This window comes from Cygnus atratus, chromosome 2 (genome assembly GCF_013377495.2).
Source record: "Cygnus atratus isolate AKBS03 ecotype Queensland, Australia chromosome 2, CAtr_DNAZoo_HiC_assembly, whole genome shotgun sequence".
Taxonomy (NCBI): domain Eukaryota; kingdom Metazoa; phylum Chordata; class Aves; order Anseriformes; family Anatidae; genus Cygnus; species Cygnus atratus.
In genome coordinates this window covers 55,864,817-55,887,876 of record NC_066363.1, presented here as the reverse complement: position 1 = coordinate 55,887,876, position 23,060 = coordinate 55,864,817, and the positions used below count along the sequence as shown (strand labels likewise).

The window sequence follows — 23,060 nt, the reverse complement described above, 5'->3', positions numbered from 1 at the left end:
TTAGCTGCCAGTGGAAGACAGGTATAGAAGATATCTGTAACAAATGAGAAGTTAGTGCAAGCATTCCAGTTCAGTTTTGCCTCATACATCCCATGACAGCCATTCACAACAACTCTATATTCAAATCAACAGTTAACAAAAGTTATTTTCCATTTCCTATTATTAGTACAAGTCTAAGGCTTCAAGATACATTTGTCTATTCTTAAAAAAAATAGAAGAAAACTACACAGAGGGATCCAAACTCCTAAATAGCCTCTTTTAAAGATGTTACGCTTTCGCCTGTTTCATGGCCTTATCAAAATTGGAAGTCATTTCATGAATTTAAACAAATACATAAAAATTCCACGAACAGTGTGCTGTCTCGTACAAATCAGCACTAACCCCAGATGACCACAGAACTTGAGTACTGCTCTAGCCCTTCTATGGAGACATGATAATCTGTGCTAAACAAAAGTACAAAAGGCAACAAGCAAGTCTCAGTGAGGGATTTCACTTCAACATACGGAGAAAACACTTCACAGTGAGTGCAGTCCAGCACAGGAACACATTAAGCAGAGAGGTTCTGGAATCTCCATTCGCAAAAACATTTTAAAAGTGGTCTGGAAAAGACACTGAATAGCCTGATGCAATTTCAGTGTTGGCCTTGTCTGAACGGGAGACTGGATCAGATAACCTCCAGATTTCCTTGCCAACCTAAACTATTCCACGAGCCAACAAAATTCTGAACTGGGCCTGCCATCTGAAAACCAAGGGCCACACTGTTTTTAAAGCTGATGCTACCGAGCTTGCTTGCTGTTTAAATTCCAATTTAATATTTCAGAAGATGAAAATATTCACCACTACACTCTAAAATTCTTGATATTTCAGTCAGCTACATGTACAATTTGGGAAGCAACAATATTAAGGGAACAGTAATCTTTGAATTAAAGTGTTTAGGAGCTTAATCAGATTGCAATCTTTAGTTTGGTATGTTATCACTGGTTGTTATCATCAGTGTAAACACCCCTTGTGCTAGAGTCTCCTTTAACAACTCCATCAACTCATTAGTTCACATATTCCTTCCCACTACAAGATTGCATTTGTTCATTTAGAGAGTCCGTCTCTGCTTAACAGAGCAATTGGAATCTTTAGCTCCTCCTCATATAAAACATAAGAGGCAAAGAAAGCTCTTCACTAATTAAGAAATGTATTCTAACCACAATGCTTCACACTCTCCATAAACTTACCAACGTTTTTAAAATAAAAAAGTCAAGATGCAGCGTTCCTTTCAAAGCCAGACAAAGCAAAAAGATCACTTTTTCTAAACCCAGAACAGAGTCGAAGTAGTAACTTTGCAAGTTCTACTTCAAGAAACCATCACTCACTGTCTGAATTAATGTACCAGAGTAACAGGCTCTCACTCAACTCCAAATAAAGGTGTGTTTTGTTGTTGTTTTTGTTTTTCTTTTTCAAAGGGAGCAGAACTAGAGAAATGAAGGAAAATGAAAGAAAGTAAAGGGAAAATTAACTGAGAAAGACTTGTAAAGGGCTGTTTTTTCAAGTGAGCCTTCTTCATATTCTAACAGAGTTCTTCTTATAGCCCAGCTTCTGTGCCTTTGAAGTGTCATTCTTTGCCAACCTTTTATTTACTGTAATTTAAGTGAATAAAGCTTTACTTTGTTCTTGGTGTGGTTAAGATCAGGAGCCCAATCTTTTTACCCTGGAATGTTAAATACTATTTAAAAAAAACTGAAAAAAATAAAACCTAAACGTATTCTAGAAGCTATCAATGAGCAAGGAGTACATGTGCACAGTAAGCAACTGCTGTGACCTGCTTCCCTGCAAATGAAAAGCTGTGCCTTCTCAATTATTTCTTCCCAAGCACAATGCTCTCTGGGCCTTGTTACTATCCCAGCAGCCCCTTAAGTTAATAGTTCCCAGTTGATACTTCAGGATATTCAAGATTATTCACAATTTTTTCTATATTCTTTAAGCAAGAATTTCAGCTCAAAGTTCAAAAACCTTTTTCTTTGCTACTTGAAAAAATTTTCACCCTTTTACAGCTACCTGTAAGGTATTACTCATCCAGGAGCATATTTTCACCTTGTCAGCAACTGATTTTTTTGCTTTCACTTCCAGAATCTTTCCAGTCCTATTGCATTCAGTCTGATGCTAAAGTCACCAGCTTCTTTTTACCGCGTTTGTAAATCCTTATAGCTTTAAAAACATTGAGTAATTCTGAGAACACACAACAGCAATTTTTCCTATTAAAAAAAATCAATTTTACATTTCAAGTTTTAAAGTTACTTACTCTTCTTTGTTAAACTGGTCCCTCACCCTTTCACATTCCTTTATTAGGAATAATCCTTTACATCTCATCACTCTTTCAAAAGAGGTTTTAAAAAAAACACTACTTTGCAGCATATTCACTATTTTGGCTATCACATGCTATCTTGATCCACATAGCCATCATACACAAAATTACTATATACGTCATTTTTTCTTACAGCTATACGAATGGCTATGATTTGAACTACGAATAGTTTCATGATGTATTTAATCCAATTAAGCCACATACTTCTGTCAAAATTGCCAGCCCACTGTTCACTCACTTGTTCATACTGTTACCCTTTGTGTCCTAGTCTAGAAATTGCATGACCATATGCTGAATAAAGTAATTAGCTGTAATGCATACTTGTTTATTTGCAGTATTACTCCCCAAACTAAGACTAGTTGGGAGTAGTTACTAATTCACTATAACATAGGAAAAACCTTGTAACTGAGCTGATCAGTGTAATCAGTTTCCTTTAAATGGCTGATTACAGCCTTCCTATGAGAATAAGGCTGACAGCCTCATTCTGCATACATCCTTTACCGTAACTTCTGATACAAATGGCAAACATAAATCATGTGTGACATTGCTTAGAGATAACTAAGTTAGTTATGCTTTCTGCAACGTACTCAAAGGTCTGCAAGTGCCCTGGCATTATGAAATGTTGCAGTACGAATTCTTATTTTATGAAAAACAGAAGAAAAAACAGAAATCATTAAAAACATGCAGACGCTGACTGTCAGCAAGACGCTGACAAACCTAGCAGCAGATTCACTGAGATGCCACTGTAGTTAACCACAATTCAGAAGACTCACTGACATGACATGCCTGTTCTCTGTCCCAGCCACATAACATAATTATATACGCTACTTCACAGTAGCTAGTCCTGCACTGCATCCCTAGACCTTGCTAGGATATGCTTTTATTTTAGATATTAGGAATTCTAACCTTCAGTCCAGTTACCAACCGGTTAGAAAACCCTGTTTTCATCCCCATGCCTAACTCATGACTTCTGCTTGCTTTGGACACATCTGCTGTCTTTAATCAATCATCATTTCTCATCTATTTTTAACATTTAAGTGAACCTTTTCAAAAAAGGTTTCTCACTGACCAAAGATTATACCAGACAAAACCTGTACAGATGGCTTGGACTTTCAAGTATCACCGCTACTTTCTGCTGGCATTGCTACAAAAAGACTTACCTGCCACTTGTTCCTGCATCTGTGCTATCATTTCCCTCCCGACAGCATGAGTATTTTTGTAGCCAGTCACTGACAGAAGCAAGAAAGTCCTTTGGCTGAAAACACCTTATGCCTCTTGACTGAAGAAAAGTGAGCATCCACTGCTACTGTCCCCACCTAACCACACTGTAAAACTCTGGCCTTACACATTCAATTTCCAACTCCTCCTGAGAGCGCTAAACACCTAAGACTGCAGATTGATTTCTGAATGCGCTCAACTCATACTAAAACTCATACCACTATTTTCTGAGATGCTTACATCAGAGTAAATCAAGACAGGAAGGAAACAAGTCAGTTCTAGTGCTCTAAGAACTGACATTTTCTTCAAGCATTTTCCCCCCCACCTGATTTTTTTTAAATGTATTAATTTGCCTCCCACAGTATTTTATTTCTTGCTTTCTCCTAATAGTTCATTCTCTCTTGCTTTTGTCTAATAGTTCATTCACACAGTTTAACACTATGTTGCTTTATATGTTGCTATATTCTTTTCAGGAGTTTTTACCACTATTATAAACTGACTAGACACACATTAGAAAACCCCAAACAAAGAAAAAAAGAAAAACACTGCCACCTTTACCAAGGCATGGAACAGGGAAAGAGAAGAATGAGGAGATCTTGAATATGAAAGAGGAGGAAACACTCCTCCACTCCCTTTTCCTTCCTGGAAAAAGGGGAGGAATCTTAATTTATCTTTTTTACTATTTTTACATTAGAATCTTTTATTTTCTGTGTTAGAAAGCTATCAAAGGTAAGTAACAACCAGTTATTTAACATCTCTTTATCCTTATCCCTTTATCCTTATCCACCAGCACGTTAAACTCAGTTTATAAATAACCCAAACATTCTGTAAGTACTTCATAAAATTTATCCCAAATGTTTTTTTTAGTATCTAAAATAATTGTAATCAATCTACTTCAAACATGTTTAAGAAAAGGCAAACGGAACAGGGAAGAATGCACATGGTCTTGACAAAATTCCCCAGTTATTTTTAAAACTTTTCGTGCCAACTACAGATTGATCAAACATGAAGCACCTGAGTAAAATCCAACAACAGAACTGTACCAGAAATGCAGTTTATTGCATATTTTCCACCAACCATAAGGACGAAAGACATCGGTTTGAGGACTTTTTTCCACTGCCTTTGGATTTACGTTTAAACCATCTCACTTGACAGAAGTCCTTCATTTAGGACATTTACTAGTAAAGACAATGGAGAGAGTTTCATTCTCTTTAATAAAGAAAAACACAAATAGTCTGTTAATATAAAATTTCAATAGATTCTTAATATACTTCCTTAAATATGAGTAGGACAAAAAAGTTTGATTTGTTTTCAGACAGCCATAAAATATATGTAAATATAAATCTTTACTAGATTTCTGAAGCAGTTCGCTCATGCTAACCTGTAGCCTTCAAAGCTTCCCTTCAAAAATGAATTCCTTCCTCTGTATCCCAACAGTTTCAGGGTGAAAAAAATGAAATTAAAAAAAGACAAAATGTAATTAATGAATACCATGTAAGAAGCAATCATTTCAATGATATTTCTCCCAGAACAATAAAACATATGATACTTTTAGAAAAATACTATTTGAGAAATAAAAATGACAAGCTTAAGTACTTCGGGATGTGGGGAAGGTGAGTAGAAAACAGGGAAATTATAACCACCGGGGATTTTTTTTTTTTATTTTATGAAAGATCAAACCAAAATTGGAACTGAAATCTCACTTCAGTTAGGGCAATATCAGCAAATCACCATGTATCAGCTAATAAAGCTTTTTTATTTTTATCTACTCTTATGTTTTTAACTATATTTGCAGGCACAAGAGAGACTATTTGGATCCCCCCCCCCAAAAAAATGTAAAACTCCAAATAGAAGAACAGCAATGAGTTTCAAGCCTGATTTTTATAATGTTCTTTATAAGTCACCATTAAAACCATTCCACACCTCTAACATAAGATGAAGCCTGGCTGTTTGTCAGGAGACAGTAAAGTTTTAGACATAAAACTTAAACTTTTAGTTGCTCAAATACCTCCAAATCTTTCCCCTCACACTCATTCAGATGCCCAGATGAGCTGGATGACTCCCTTGTACATTCCAAATAATCTCTGCTGCCTAACACCTCCACCTCTTAAAATTCAAACCTTTTTGATACCCTGAATAAATCTGGCAGAAAAAATAGCACTTGCTGCAAGCACCTAAGGCATGTCTACACAGGCAAAATAATTTCGGGTGTGAATTGGGAGTTCAGTGACTATTCCACCCTAACTAGTTTTGCGGACACACCTTTTTTGTTTTTACTCTAAAAACACTAAAATATCTAAAAGTTCTTCAGTTCAATTCACACACACAAAGGCAATCCACACTCCAAACTGAAAAAATCCTGCCACACAACAATTAAGCAGTTCAACAGCTATAACATACTTCTTCCTCTGCATAGAGAAATAGCTTAAACTTTCAAAGACGTTACACATCCATGTATGCAGACAGTTCATATAGAATTTATTGCAGATAAGTGTGTCAAATTTTGGAGCTGAATGTGTATTTAGAATATTTGTAAGTTGTCTGAGAAAATCCAAAATAAACTTCAAACAATGAAAGCAACCAGAAGAGTTACTTAGCCAACTCTCATCCTTAAAACCCTCAAAATAACTGGGTCTAATGCATAGCATCCCTATTCTAAAAAGCATACAGTGATTAATCCATCAGCAGATTAAATATTGTTTATAAAGGGGGGAAAAAATAAAGATCCTACTTTTCTAGAATATTTATTTAAAGAATAAAGAGAATTAATGAGAAACAGTTTAACTTAAAAAAATACACTCCAGTGAAAACTCAGCCCACTTAGTCTACAGATGAGAATTACAAATAGTTCCAAGGCTCTGGGACCAGTTATGTCCCCCGGTTTCAAATCAATGATATACTGAACACCAGTAATGGTCAAACTATTTTAACACTAAAACAACATATGTCAATCTTCTCTTCCAATAGAGAAACAATGGATTCAACTTTGCACTAAACACACTAGTTAAAAACACTAAAAACGTGTCATAAATTGGCAGACAGCTGAAAGAAGTTATCGCAATGGACAGACTTTATATTCTTCCTAGTTATAAATTGTATCATAAAATCAGAGAGGATAACTTAATGACTAATCCATTTGCCATGGTATAGTTTTTGCAGGTATGTAAGGTCTTTCTAAAAGAAACCTGATTTCTCACAGAAAATGCAAACTAAGTTCCATTTCTAAAATTTCGTCTTATTAGTTAAAAGTAAGATCAGACACCTACGCAGCAGAAATACACAATTTACCAGATCTATTCACCCTAAGAAACATGGAAAGGAAAGCAGCTCACAATTAAAACACACACAAGATTTGAGTTTCCTTCCTTTCAAATACTTTATTTCTTTAAGTTATATCTAATGGCTTTGAGATTTAAACTGAACACACAGGCTGTGAAAGGGAGAATACACAGCAGAGAAACAGAACCAACCACGAAAAAGGCAGAATGAAAGAAGGAACCAGATGCAACAGAAATTGACAAAGGAAACAGCCTGGGTCTAGATTAAAAATAATAAACACATAAGGAAATCCCACTCTCCTGCAAATATAGTTTTAGTTCACATATTAGAAAGCCCAGAGTGTGGACTGCAATGTGCACCACTTTGCTTGCATAGCTACACATACATCATTTAAGCCGGCACCATACGCATATATAAAAGGTGAAAAAATAGCAAATTCGTAAGTACTCCTGAAATGGCATATCAAAGAAGTCTTTAGTTGCATACAGAATGACAGCAGCACTGACAGCTTTATCTAAGATTATATTAACAAGTGAGGTATCTGAAAGACAAGCTTTTGAAGTACTACATCACATTTTCAAGCAATTGCCAATTTTGCACTGATCCACTCACATCACTACATAGTTATTGTTATCTGCAGCAGTTAGAACATGCCTGGTATCCAACTACATTTCCAGATGGTCTTCTCACCTTAAAAGTACTCCTAATTTTACCATTAGAAAGGAAGCACTGTATGCATTATGAATCTTTCCATGACAATAGTGCTCTTCGCTAATTGAACAGAGGTACAATCACCAAAACACTCTACATCCACACTTCAGCCAGGTAACCAAAAGATTCCTAAAATAAGGAATCCACAATAATTATTTTATACTTTTTTCTGGACACAGTAGTGACATCTAAAAGACATCCTCTTCTGTTTTTTTTTCTTTAAATGGAAAATCAACTTACAAGTCTGTGGTTAAATAATTAGTAATATTAAAGAATTTTTCTTTTTCACTATTTTTTAAAATTATGTTGAAATTGTCAGTGTTATATGCAAATGAAAATTTTACTTCTCACTCCTCTTAGAGTTGCCTCTACCCAAATTTACCTTTTTAATCTAAAATACTTACTCCAATATTGGAGGCAGTTTTCTCACTGTCATTTGAGGACCCAGACCTCAAGCCCACAGTTTTAATGGGAATCTAGGTGCACAGCTAGAACAAGTCTGCAACAAACTACCTACCTACTATTATCAGTTACAGAAAATTGCATTGCTACTGTGTTTTTAGAAAACTTCAGTGCTGCTTGCTTGGACCTCAACAGAACCTACTTCCTCCTTCAAATTTCACTCTTGAGTTTCACCTCATGCACAGATAGCAAGCAATACACAGCTTCATCTCAGAGTCTTTAACTGATCTCTGTGGGAACAGACAGAATACCTATTTAATAGTTCTTTACATTGTTTTCTTTTCAATCTTTAACTCAACAAAAATCTTGAGCATATACTTAGAGCTAAAAACCAAATCCAAGCAATCTGCTAAATTGGAACTGACATCCTTGTTTTTCCCTTGTAAAACATCTTTCCATTTTACACAAGGCTTTGTTTCTTCATCTCACCTTTCCTTCTCCCAAGCACAAAGCTTAACTGAAGTTACTACCTGAGCTATGTCATCACTAGACCAATTCAGCCATTTAAAGACTGATTTAACACAAATATCCTAGAATAGCAAGTCATGGATGTTAAATGTACAGATACACATATAAAATACATCTAGAGATATAGACAGCACAGATGCTGTCAGCCATCATTTCAATGAGCTTAGCACCACTCTCCACCTCCATACTATCAGCAAACTAGAAGGCTGGTGGCAACATTACCATTAGAGAACATTACAGTTAAAAATAATCTTCCTATTATTATCCTACAGCTTCTGTTAACAGTGGTCTTGTTTCCTAAGGTAAGTCCTATTCAAACAATTCATGAAACCATTAAGAATTATATTCACAGTATGTAGCCCATTTCTTCAACTTTTTTTTTTTTTAAATCTGGTACAATGAATTTTCCTTGGGTGCGTAATTCTGTAAAGATGACCTACTTGATTCAGTAAACTTCTGAATATTCCTTGCTTAGCAAAGGCCACGTCTTGTTCCTGAGATTTTCAGGATCTCTGCTGGGGAAAATTTTATTCCCCCTAAAATTTCTGATATTTCTCCAAGTCAGCTACAATGCATTGCAGCCAGCCACAGAACTACAGAACATTCATAGGACAACACTAAAGTTTTCCACCTTACTTTTGCTCAAGAACAACATATAGCAAACATTTGTTAAATATACCTTCTGACAGTATTGCAGCCATTTTTTAAAATAATTTTTCCCCATGACAGTAGTGTTGCCATTTAAAAATGTAGTTCAACTTTGACATTACAGCTGTGAACTTATTAGAATGTATACATGACGTATACAGCTAAAGAGGCAGAACCTTTCTGTGAATGGTGACAAGGAGAGGTTTATTTTATTTTTTATTAATTTCAAGAGGACTTTTAGAGTGCACCAGCTATTCAGGGATTACAGAAAGTAGCAGTTAGCTTGCACTCCCCATTTATACAGTCACTGCATTCACTAATGTACTACAAGAATTCCCTGCTCATGAAACTAAAGTTTCCTTGCAGATAAGCAGAAGCACAGGAATATATTTACATTTCACCTATGAATGCTGCAATGTTACAGAACAAACGTAAATCCATTTAAAGGCATATCTTCAATGAAATCACTTACCATGTTTCAGCTTGTTGGCAATTCTAGCTACTAGAGAGGAAAAATACAAGGAAAATAAAGTTTGAATTTCCAGTCTCCAGCCTAAGCTGACAGGCTACTGTTTTAGCTCATTTTAAACTGAGCAAAGACATTTTACGTTCTTTTGATTATAGGGATTTTCAGTGTCTGTCACTTTTCAGGGTAACATTACATATTAAAAATGTCTTAATTTTTTTCTCCCCAATTTTTGTCCTAAATTACAATCTTGAATTCTTACAATGATCCAGAAGAAAACAGCTATTGACACCTCATAGGACATTTTACTATCACAGATTTCTCCATACATTCTTTAGCCTTTAATTACCCTTCAATCCCTGCTATCAATAGAGGAAGAAAAAAGTATACCTTTACCTCTTTTTTTTTTTTTTCCAGGAATACTCTGTAACAAGAAGTGTAACATTTTGATGTAATAAACTTACAGCAAGTAAGTGATAAACCACTACCTATCAAAGTTCAAACTCTCGACACATCACATAAAACTTTCCAGTCCTATCTCCTGAAGTACTTAGAAGCATGCTTTCTGAAAGACACCACATATCTTTAATGGTCATATTTTAATAATCTAACCTAAAGCAAGAGTAGCTATTGTACATTGTGGACAAATAATACTCACCCTTCTGAAGATGCTTTATTGTTACCACAAATAAACATTCCCCGGATTCTCAATTTGATATAGACACTGGGGACAAACAAAGAATGACTTTTTTTTTTTAATAAAGACTTATAAATTTTTGTAAATCACATAAAGAATCTGAATGTGCCAACCCCTGAGAAAGAGAGAACCTAGCCGTGAGGAAATCCAAGTTTAGAAGTGAAGCTTTCACTAAAAGTACTGGTAGAACCTTCACTGAAACACATGTTAATAAGAACCAAATTCGTAACAGCTGGATCTGCAGCAGCCAGACTTACAACAAAGGCAAATCTATCCTGCAACAACTGAACAGCTTCATTCAAATTGTTACATGCTTTTTCTTAGAGACAAAGCATCTGAACTTTCAGCCCCATAGTTAAAAACAAAAAAAAAAAAAAAACTTTTCTCCAGTTCCAGTAAAATAAAGACAGCGCTTTGTAACTTTGCATAGGTGACTTCAGTGAGGCACAAGCCCATTATTCCACTCCTGCTGCGTTACGTTCAGCTCGCTACTACTAATTTCTGAATCACCGCGAATACCTGGTGACACGAAAACCACACACATGATGCTACTACAACACACAGATTTCTACATCGTTCTCGGACCACACGCGTGCTGCTCGAGGACAGCCCTGTCCAGCACCCTCCTTCACACCTCCTGCCTTCAGAGGCTGCTCTGTGCGCCCGTGGTTGGCCGCGTTAGAGCTAACCCCAGGCACCCAGCTATGAACCCGGGCGCAGCGCCCTGACAGACCGGAGTCCCCAGGGACCGGGAAGCCCGCCGGGGTGACCGCCCAGCAGGCGCCCCGAGCCCCTCGAGGCCAGGAGAAGGATCCCGACGAGAGGAGGCGCCCGGCAGCAGCTGCCCCACAGGACAATAGCGCGCGGAGCCCCGCTGCCCCGGTTTCCGGCACGGCGCGACACACGCGGCCGGGCGGACTCGTGCCAGCCCCGGAGCTGCCCCCGGGGGGGGCCGTGCGGGCTGCCGTGGCCCGGCGGGCACCACGGGGGGATCTCAGAGGGGTGAGGGAAGGGGGGGACCCTCGGCCGTGCCTGGGGCAGGGCCCCGCGGGAACGGCGGCGCTGGGCCGGGGCCAGAGCACACAAAGGGCGCCCCGCGCACGCCTCCTCCGGCCACCGCCGCGCCCGCGTCTCCCCGCCGCTGGGCGCCGGGGCCGAAGGACGGCTCGCCGCGGGGCCTCGCCCCCTCCCCTTCTCCCGCTGCCCCCCTCCCCGGTTATAAATAGCCGCTCCCGCCCCGCCGTGCGGCTCGCTCGCTTACTCACCCCCGCCCCGGCCTCTCGCCGCTGCCGCCGGCAGCCCGGCCCCGCTCCGCCCGCGCCGCCCTCCCGCCCGCTCTGCCGCCCCGCCGCCGCCGGCCGCCGGCTTCACCCTCCCGCACCGAGCGCCAAACGCGGCGGCCCAATCGGCGCCGCGCTCATTGGCGAGCGCCGCGCGCCGCCCCGATTGGACGGGCGCGGACGGGGGGTTCCCTCGCGCCAATCAGGAGCGGCGCGGGGCGGGCCGGGGGGCGAGGTCTCGCGCCCCACGTGCGGGGGGGGCAGGGCGGGGAGGGGGAGCTCTTTGTTCTCGCGCTGCCCCCCCCCGGTGGGAGGGGGGCGGGGCCGCGCGGGGCGGGGGGCGCGAGGGGATTGGCGGCCCGGGGCGGGGCCGCGCCCCGGTTTGAATCAGTTCGAAAGTGGGAGCGGTAACGGCCCTAACGGCCGCTGTGCGCGGGACGGGGAGGGGGCGGGGGCAGAGCCCTCAGCCGCCCCTCGTCCCCCGGCCGGCACCCAGCGCGGTTCCTCGCAGCCGTCCCGTGCTCCTCTTCGGGAGCGGGGCATGTTGCTCCCCCTCTTTGCCCGGCCCAACCTTTCTGTGTCTTCACTGGTGAAAATAAAATTGCAGGGACAAGTTAGCCCCGCGATCTTTCACCTCCCCCTGTAACCGTAACTCCTTCCTGCGCGCCCGGTGTCGGTTTCTGACGTGGAATAAACCCCGAGCCGTGTTCTCACTTTCGCCGTCTCTTCCCGTTGTCTGTTACCGGGTGCTGCCGTCCCCCTCTGCTGTGAGTGGCTTGGGGCGCCCTCCGTGACCATGCCTCGTCCGTGGGCGAGGCTCCAAAAATGGGCACCACGCACCGCGATGAGGTCCTGAGTGACAAAGCTCCCGTCTGGAAAAACAGCCCCATTCCCACATCATTCACTTGGGTTACAAGTCACACGAGGCTCGGGGCTCTTATTCTTAGAGGTGATAACTTGGAGTGCATTTACATCCTCTGTCTTTCCACGTGTAAGCACTTAAAATTTCCGAACTTCATCATATATTACATTCGCAATGAAATCTCAAGAGCTGTCATTGTATGTTCTTGATTTACTTTATGATCTTTAAAAGGGGGTTCTAGAAGCTTTTTTTTTTTTTTTTTTGTAAGAGTAAAAAACGTGCAACAGAAATGATTTCTTCTTATGTTTACATGTCACAGAGTGATAGATTGCCATACCCTTCCCCCAGTTCTCATGGAATAGCTGACAGTTTTCAAGATTATATTACGACTGTCAACTTTGCAAAATATTAGTCATTTCTGGAAATTCAGCTATTTAAATCTATTCTGCCCCAAGATGGCTGCCACCACCAAAATGGCTACCAAGTCTCTTCACTGCTTGGAATTTGTAATTTATTTTGATTGTTAGAATTGCCTTTCGTGAGATCTGGTTTTGGTCAAAATGTGAAAATACTAAATAAGCACAGGGCACCTTGATTTAAGTAGTACCTCAGTCACAAGGTGGACAAATCTGTTGTAGAACCAATGCTGTGAACTAGACTGCAGTACAGCTAGCTTTTTCTCTCTTGCACAGAAAATTATTCGTCTGCTATATCACAAGCTAATGCTTACTGGAAAACAAAACACAGTTTGAAATGAATTACTCTTTCTGTTTTGCATTGTAGTTAAACAATCTTTCCTCTGAGGCACAGTTCTAGACTCTTAAAGTGATGGATCTCCTCAGTGAGGATCACCATTAAGTACTGATTTTCTGATCGGTCGTCCTGGCTGTTTCAAACAACCCAGAGAATTTTGACAGCTGTTTTTGTTTGTTTGTTTGTTTGTTTGTTTGCTGCACATGGGTGTTTAATGTTGCAATGAGCTGCTTATAGACTTTCTGGTTTCACAAGGTAAACTACCTGAATTGTTTTCCGTTTCTGTGTATTTTCATGATTAAAGTATGTCCGTTTGAACACTGATCTGCTTGATTAAGAGACATTCATACCAGATCTCTAGGCTAAAATGTTACAAAGGTTTCTGAAAGAATTATGAAATCTGGTATTTTGACGAGTTATTCTGAAAGGAGTCGATTCTGATGGCAGTGTGTAATAGTGCTTCTGAGAAAAGTAGCTAATGCCAAAGAAATATACGTGTTTGACATGACAATGAAAATAAAGTCAGACTCAGGAAAAAGTATCAAATTTGTTTTGGACCTTGTTTCTGGAATTTGTTGAAATCCTTTCCCTTTTTTTTTTTTTTTTAATATAGATAACATTCTGGAAGAGCTTTTTCCATGTTTCCAATACATTAATGAAACAAGTTTGTTCATGTTTTATGCATGACTGAAATAGTAGAATAAAGATTTATTAATGCTGGATCACTAATATCAATCAGATGTAAAAAGAATTGTTTAACAACGTTGCAGGATAGATATTCCTAATTATGATTGCTTGCATTGGGATGTACTTATGTGCCTCTTTCACCGTTTAGATGAAGAGACATATGAAAACAGAAAAAGAGATACAGCACTAAAAGGCAAACTTAACAGCTGAGTGATTTCTTTTAAAGATTTTGACATTTTAAAAAGGTCGTATTTATAAAACGTAGACTATTCTCTATGTATTATTATTGAAATAACTATCCTGATAATCTGCTGATTCCTGCAGTCAGAATGACATGGTATTTTTTCCATCTGTCTGGGGGATCCAGCAAGATACTTAGAGAACTCCCCTAGCCAGGAATAACCACAAATGTTGGCCTGTTTTTCTGTTGTTCGTCCTGCTTAGTTAAGGGGAGGCGCAGCCAGGCTGCCCCCACCATAAGCCACCCAAAGCAAGTGTGTTGGGGACTGCATCTATAATTCTTGTTGGTAACCTTATGATTTGCTTATCACAGCGTTACTTTCCCTTGCCCTTCAAGACCTAGCTTCAGCAAAGCTGCACATAGACTTTGGGTGGGTCTGTTCTGTGGTGCAGTCTGGTGGACTTCACATATTAGTCACACAGTTCGAAAGGTTCAGTCTGCCTGGTTTTGAACTCAGTTGCTCTTTGATGGGGAGAGAAAGAGGATGCACACCCTTTCCTTGTTGCACCTACCACCGTACTGCCCTACAAGCAAAGCCTGCAAATAATATTTCTTATGAAAGGCCATTCAGAAGTATGGTCTTTGTTTCTTTGAGGTTTTGTTTCTTTAAGTGTATTTTTTTTTTTTAACGCATGCCATGTCTGCTTTGAAAGATGTTTCACATTCAATATTCCTTCAGTTCCTAACACTAAGCTGTACTTTTCTGGTTACCTTAGCTTCTTTTGTGGATCAAATCCTGAATTTTTAACCATGTTAATTTGGTAAGATTTTACAAAATGTTTACAAACATGGAAACGTATGTACAGAACTAAAAGCGCAGCCTGAAATGATGAATTTGTAGCAGCATAAAACTATTATGTGCTGCAATAATTACACTGTACAAGTCAGCATTTACACAACAAGAGTTGGCTATTTTTATGTTATTATCAGTAAAGTTTCTCTTTTAGTGTGTTAACCTTTAGTAACAATTAATGACTGTGTTTTGCAACTAGCCATTTTGAGATCAACTATTTTTTGCCATAACATCTCGATGGTATGTATGGACTAATTTCCCTGAAAGAAATGCAACCTTATGTCCTGTTTCACAAATCATTTCTGACTTCTGCTTTTCCATTTACTATATGTTTCCCCATTAGAATTGAATTTAATACTCAGATAATCAGCCAAAGTAACTTTGGACACAGTGGCCATTAGGCTAGATGAAGAGAACAAGGAGCCTAGTCACCGCAATGCACAACGTACCCCCACTGAACCAGTGCTTTTCAGACCTGCCAAGCCCAATGTATTGTGCCTGAGCCTCCTGATCTGCCCTCCCCTGTTTCCCACACACTTGCAGTTCAGCGCTGTGGCCTTGTCTGCTCCTGCACCCAACATGCCCAATGCGTAGGGCATAGAAGCTGGAAAGAGGCCATGGCACAGGCGTGCACCTGGAGACGTGCCTCCAAAAGAAACCCCATGCTCAAAGCATCCCTGCTAGCAGAGATTGCTCCTGTTTTAGACTCTTTCCCTGTCATGCGACCAGACTGGTAGTTGCCGTTTGACTTGATGCACTTATCTCAAGACCTGGAAACTCTCATATCCAAAAGAAGGTTGGGAGGTGTGTACAGTCAGGGTGCAATACACGTGTACAGCAGCAAGTGCAGGTGTAATTACTGTCTCAAAGTACTAGCACCAGAGTACCAAGAAAACTGAGTAGAATGTGTGCATGAAAAAAAGCTATAGCAGTAAGTGCATTGCTAAATGTGGCAAAGATTTGATGTAGCGCTATTAGAGGAAAATGCAGATCCTGTGCCATTTACAGGCCGTCCGAAGTTGATGCTGTGAAGGATAATGAAAGCAGCTGGTTCTTAGCTCTTTGAGAGCATCAGTTTTCTGTCCGAGTAACTAAAGATGCCTGACCTTTCACTGAGTGTTCATCTCATGGATCATAATACAGGTAAGTAATACAGTTTATACGAAGTATAAGTACTTTCAGCATGCTGGGCACCTCAGCTCTGTCATATTGAATTCACAGAACATTTATACTACAAAACATCCAATTTAAGGAAAGGGAATGCAAGACAAATAAAGGTGGAAGTGAGAGTAGCACAATTAACTCAAACTATGGCACTGTATAAAATACAGGATAGTATCTTTTTGGCTAAGAAGAAATGTTGCTGAAAGGAAAACTACAATGTTTTTATACAACAAGGGAAGCAGTGTAGGCGACTTTCTGTTTTTCTCTACATGCAGAGATAAAGCTTACTGCGTGTGATCATCTATTTCAATTCATGAAAAGGATTAATTGACTTCCCCTGGCTTCAAATAAAAATTAATTTGACTTTAAAAACTATCTGTAGCAATGGTTTCACTCTAAAGAATCCACTTTTGTTTATTTTGTGGTCACAGAGGCTGCTGTGTTGTGTTGGAAAAGTTTTGTGGGAAAAATACTTCACCATCCTTGTCTGCTTGTTCTTCACCTTTCACTTTTTTTTTTTTTTTCCTTGACCTGTATTTACTGATATATTAAAACCATCTTAAGGTCTAAATGGCCAAACTTAAAATTGTCATGAAAGCATATGATTGAGAACTTAAATTCCCGATCCCCTTCCCTATTTCCATGTGTATGTGGCAGTGTAGCTGTATGATATTGTTGGGAGTGCCATCCACAGGGGAGGATTTGCCCAAACAGAAAGAGCTGTAAATTTAATGGTTCAGGTGGGCATTCAGTGAGAGTTGATGGTTATCCCATTGGGCCACATCCAAGATTAAAAACTTGAGCTCTGTTTGAGTATTCCACTTCTGAGGTGTCAAATTTCTTCTGTGGCAGTGACTAAATCACTGCAGCAGATGTACAGAGTTCCCTGACTAGAATCAAATCTTGTTCAACTGCAGAAGGTACTTCTTCAGACAGAAAGGCACAAGGTACTTGTAGTGATAAGTGAGACTGTTTGCAAAAGTAAATGCAGTTGTGAAATCTCTTTCCTTCTGTTTATCCTTCCACCTCTCAGAAAGCGTTACTTCCAAACGTAGTCACCTTCCCACCTATCTGTGTATTTTCCACACATACGCCTCCATTTTAAGCTTCATTTGCCCCTTCTCATTCTCCCTTTGATATTTACCATATGCCAACTTCCAGCTCTTCTGTTTTAAAGGCTCAGTCCTGTGCCAGAATTGCCTAATCATGACATCTAAAATAGTAGAAGGTGTTTGCACTTACCCTACCTAACTTTTTTTAGTATGATAATCATGCATACTATGTGTATGTACACACAAACTCACATACTACAGGTTAGTAATTTCATAAAAGCTGAAAATGAAAATACCATTTAGCAACATTAACTTGATTAAACTTAAAAAGAAAAAAGAAAACACTCATTTACTGGACAAGACTGGGAATATCTGTGCTTTGTAAGTGTATTTGATGATCTGTTAAATCTCTCCAGAATTAGTAAATTATATTGTCAAAAAAAAAAAAAGACAATTTAAGAAGATACATGGTAAATAGTTTACACTGAAAGTAAAAAGATAATTATCCGTCTATTGAATAAACTGTCAGATGCAAGTCATAAAAATAAGATGTTCTTCACAAAGGTTTGTGGAGTTGTGCACAGTACAAGTATGTTATTTGAATATGCTTATGGCAACCCATAACATGTTAGTGTTATGATGGTGATTTTTGTGATTCAGAAGCATTTTCAAATGATAGCATATTCCAAATTTCATTCCTTGGGCCTGGGTTGCAGAATTCTTCTATGATGTTTGGAACTATATTATGTTGTCTGCTCCCGTTCCTTGTCTGCCATGCATGTAAAGAGCCTGTGGTGAGTTGAGATGCTGATGCCAGTCCCTTCCAACAGAAAGCACCCCCTGTGTTTTTGTTTTTCAGTCTTAGCTCTGGGTAAAAGCATTCTCAAATAAATGTAAATTTCAAAAACAGATTATGCAGACCCATTCACTACTGTGACTTTTTGCAAATTAGTTTACTTACTAGTTGAAAGAATTTGTAGTTATTTGGCTGTCTTTTTGTCAAATATATGGTTCCTTATCATATATTTATTTCTGAAGAACAAAATGGTAAAACCAAAAATCACTCTACTGCTGCTTTTGAGAAAGCTGTTGCTGGGAAAATAATGTTCTGTTTCTAAAATCAGAGGATGCAATGAGTTTTTTGTATTTTGTGTTCATATATGTATACAAAAACAAACATACCTGTACATCAAAGTCCATCACGCAGGAATGCAGAACTTGGTCACAAGTTGATTTGGCAAAGATATATTTTAGGTGTCAGCTGAATACTCTGGTCAGATATTTAATGGAAATATCACTAGTTGGAATTTGTATCCGACTTGTAACAAAGAATAAAAAAGGCCATTGGTGTAACAATTTAGAAATATTCTATATCACTTTTCTCTCTGAATCCTTCATGCTGGATATGAAACACACAATTAGGAGAAATTAAAGGAACTTTAATTCCTTAAAAGTGAAAAAGTGACCAAGTACATATACTGGACTGTAGCTAAGAAAATTTTGAAATAAATGAGTGTCTGCACAGACTGATGCTGAGAAATGCTTTATGGAGGACAGACTGTAAGTATTAAACTCTTGTTTATAATTTACATGCAGCAGGCCACATTTTGTTCTCAGTAATGCTTACTTAAAGAAATGGTACCAAAGGCAGAATCTCATCTTTTGCTTTCAAAGCAGCCAAGATAAAAAGGAGAAAAAGAGATGGTTAGCTGAGGCCTGTGCAGCACTGAATTTCTACTTAAGACCTTAAAATACATTCAGGTTACATTGAGAATTTTTTTCATGAAGTTTGGTATCAACCAGACTGACAGTGTAATTCTGATTTTCTCAATTTATGTGAGTCTTAAGTGAATTTAATTGGCACTACTCCTGCATCTCATTGTGAAATGAGATGAAATTCTAAAGATTTAAGTATGAAGGACTGAGTCAACCAAGTGAATGAAACAGCGACTAACTAATTAAGTGAATGAGTGAGCATGTCATTGTTTGCTTTTGTGATCATTTCTATGCATGAATGAATGGTAGGGCTACTGCATGTGTGTGAATGAGTGGGGTCAGAGATGCTGAACAATCCGTACATTTGTGTGGACTTTCCATCTCTTGATTAGACTAATGAGCTCAGTGGAATATTAATATATGTAGAATAGAGCTAAACTTGTTATGTAGTTTGGAGACAAAAAAAAAAAAGAACAATAACATGACAAAATCTGGTTTCAGTTGCATATGTGTAACTTAGGGTTGGACAATCGATTGTTCCACGGGTTGCTTTCAGTCCACGGGTGTCAGGAAGCCTGAGAGGCACACTCAGTCTTCCAGGATTAGTGTTACAAGTGACGTTATCAAATCTGTAGTTGATTGCAAATCTAATTGTGAAATACAAACTGAAGAATTATCTGATGATGAAATGATTTTTTGTCTTAGTGCACTTTCACAAAGGAACAGATTTGGCTATGTCAGCTGTTTTGGTTTGCTTGTTTGTTTTTGTTTGTTTGTTTGTTTTGTTTTGTTTTCTCCAAGTAGTTAACAAGGCTAGCACTAATTTTGGCACCCTAAAAGCTTACTACTTTATCTAGCACAAACAAAAGCAGAATAAAAACTTGTTCTGTTATATCATATATAAATCATTCACTATTTTCACTTTTCATTTCACAGTTGCATGCAATTAAGAAAACAGGAGTCAACATTATGCTGTTAAAATTTAATCACATAATAGCTGTGATGCATAGATATAAAGAAATAATCTAGAGTCTTGGAAAACATTTTTTTTCCTCCTTATTGAAATACTTAATTTTATTTTATTTATTTATTTGTTTATTTATTTTTGTGAAGGCCCACTGGCCTTCACTGCCCTGTCCTTTTTCTCAGAAAAATAAAAAGTAACAACAACAACAAAAAGACCATAACTTCCAGTAGTATGAAAGTTCAGATAAAAATATATCAAACAGTAGTAGTTATCTGCATCTTAACAACTCTGATGTCCTGACTTAAGTGGGGGAATTCTTTCAATTATTGTAAATTACACTGAATTTGAAAACTGAGGTTATAGGAACCATGTGTATATTACATAATTAACCCTGCAGCTTTTCAGGCTTTTTCTTGCATGTAAACTGATTTTTCCAGTAGAAGATATTTCCTGATCTTAAGCTAAAATTTGCCTGCTCATCTGCATTGTGCTCTCTCAGAGGGTTTCAGTAAATTGAGCAGCTGCCAGTATTTTTTGGTGTACCTTATGATCTGACAACATTTTGCCGTTCTTTAAAAAGCAGGAATCCTTTCCTTTTTACATCCTCCAGGTTTGGGATGGCAGTCTTCCAGAGAAGGACATGATTTGGCAAACAAACTGTGACTGAACTCTGATATTCTGCATATGCTGCCATCTTTCCAAGTATATTTGATCTTGATTTGGATGTCTTAAACTATGTGACTAGCTTTAAAGAAAGTAACAATTTTTGGATTTTTGTGGATTTATGTAGCCAAAAGAGCTATCTGACTTGATAAGCAAAATTAATCACTGATGTAAGACCAAAGTTCAAATTTTGTCAAAGTTCAAATTGCGTGGCTTCTGCTCTGATTTAAGTTACATATTTTATTTATACATGGTTTAGTTATGTATTTTGTTATAGAACTAGAGTGGTATTCCACTCAGGCCAAAAATGATTAAATCCAGAGGTAAACGAAGGCCACTATTATTGAAATAGTTTTACATGGCAAAAATATTCTATAGAAAACTGAGAGTTATCAGTCTATGTTTCAATCTGAGTAGTAAACAACAAAAATCTTCTAGCTGATCTCTTAAATCCAAACACGTGTTCATCTCTGGGGCTACTGGTAGTAGCTGTTTTATAAACAGGTGAAAATTGGCAAATATTCTTCTGACCACCAATTCCAAACAGTGTTATTGGATAGAGAAAGCTGAACAGTATTTATATGATACATACTTCATTTCAAAGAAGAGGATTTAGGAGTTATTTCAGCCTCGTTCTTTAGTTCAGGACTGATTGCTGGGAGCTTGAGGTCTGAAAAGTATATGGTTCAGTGATAAGGAACATGTGATTTACTTTTCCTTTGATTTGGTTTGTCATTTTTGGCAACTGTACTTCATGTACCTAATTCTCACATTTTGAAAATGAGGATAAGATTAATAAATATTTATAAAGTATTTTTGATACCAAGGGAAAAGTAAGTTTTAGCATCTCAGGATGTCATTATTAGAGTGGTCAGACTTACCATAGTTAAGTTGTCACTGATATTCAATTTGTGAATTTGTAAAATTGTTTTTAAAGAAATGCATTCTTTACGGGAAGATTTGAATGCAAAATTGAAATACAGTATCACAAGTAGGAGTTAAATCACATCATCTTTGTTTCAGGAGGCCAAACATGTGGAGATAGAAACATTGCCCACAGCTGGATCAACTTTTCAGATAAGGAAGGGCAGTGTGCCATGTCAGTTACACCATACAGCAAGCAAATGCTTGTCTGCATGTAATTCTTGCAGATCTTCAAAAGGTCACAGCCTGGCTGTGGCACAACATCTACCATAGATCGTGGAGCTTAGCAGAAGTACATCCAACAGCATTCAGGTGCCAGATTGCAGTCTGTTTCTTTAACTAGATTAATAGACAAAAGTAAATCAAAATGTGAATGATTCATTTTGCATGTGTTCTTTGGCCTTATAGTGATGCTTGCCCAAATGAGAACCTGGTGAATACTTTTGAGCATAGGATTTTTAAGGATAATGGACTACCCTCTGGAAATGCTGCGCTTTTCAGCCTCCTTAACCCATACCTCTTACACCTTGCTCAGAATTTTCATGGAATCATAGAATCATAGAATATCCCGAGTTGGAAGGGACCCGTGAGGATCATCAAGTCCAACTCCTGGCACCGCACAGGTCTGCCCAAAAGTTTAGACCATGTCACTAAGTGCACAGTCCAATCTCTTCTTAAATTCAGACAGGCTTGGTGCAGTGACTACTTCCCTGGGGAGCCTGTTCCAGTGTGTGACCACCCTCTCGGTGAAGAACCTCTTCCTGAAGTCCAGCCTAAACTTCCCCTGCCTCAGCTTAACACCGTTCCCGCGGGTCCTATCATTGGTGATAACGGAGAATACCTGCCTCTCCACTCCCCCTCACGAGGAAGTTGTAGACTGTGATGAGGTCCCCCCTCAGCCTCCTCTTCTCCAGGCTAACAGGACCAGTGACCTCAGCCGCTCCCCATATGTCTTCCCCTCTAGGCCCTTCACCATCTTTGTCGCCCTCCTCTGGACACTCTCCAACAGTTTAATGTCTTTTTTGTACTGTGGTGCCCAGAACTGCACACAGTACTCGAGGTGAGGCCGCACCAGCACAGAGTAGAGCGGGACAATCACTTCCCTCGACTGAATTTTCCTCATGTTTCCTCACAGGATAAAGTCAAATACATACCCACCCATTGCACCTCATGTGCTCTTTCATAAGGCCTCTTTTGGAAAGTTTCTGTCACAGGTTGAGACGTTCACATTAGTGTGAATACAGAGGGGATCCATATAAAGAACTGCTGCCATTTGACAGCTGCCCATTGACATGCAGTATGGCTATCCAAATCTATTTCACCAGCTCAAACACTTCTGTTGTCACTGTCCGATGTCACTCAGGGGACCAGAAAACTGCCAGTCTCATTCCAGAAGCTGCATGTTTAAAACCAGTGTGTACAGTGATGTAGGAATATCCAGCATGAGTAGCTTTAGATTCATGCTTTGAGTAAACCTAACACATTCTCAGAGCTGTAACTCAAATATGTATTGTATGCACAGTGTTTTTTTGAGGAACCTTTGAAGGCCAGTAAATAGAAGCTTTATTAATCTGGAGATTCAAGTTGCATCTGAAAGACAGATCAAACATTCAGAGAGCTCTTGTGAACTGCACAGTTGAAACACAATTATCCATG

The 23,060-nt window shown here is 39.1% G+C and overlaps 1 protein-coding gene across 7 annotated transcripts in view; it reads right to left on the bottom strand.

The window, feature by feature from the left end:
• Positions 1-12,315, bottom strand: part of EZH2 (enhancer of zeste 2 polycomb repressive complex 2 subunit) — a 59,325-nt gene extending 47,010 nt beyond the window's left edge. For 5 of the 7 annotated variants that reach the window (XM_050709026.1, XM_050709027.1, XM_050709029.1 and 2 more), the window contains exon 1: positions 12,297-12,315. The gene's annotated coding sequence lies outside the window, so the exon portion shown is untranslated. Of the gene's footprint in view, positions 1-11,567; positions 11,678-12,296 lie in introns of those variants that run through there. The other 2 variants (XM_035552586.2, XM_035552588.2) reach the window with 1 other exon arrangement.
• Between the last annotated feature and the right edge of the window lie 10,745 nt (positions 12,316-23,060).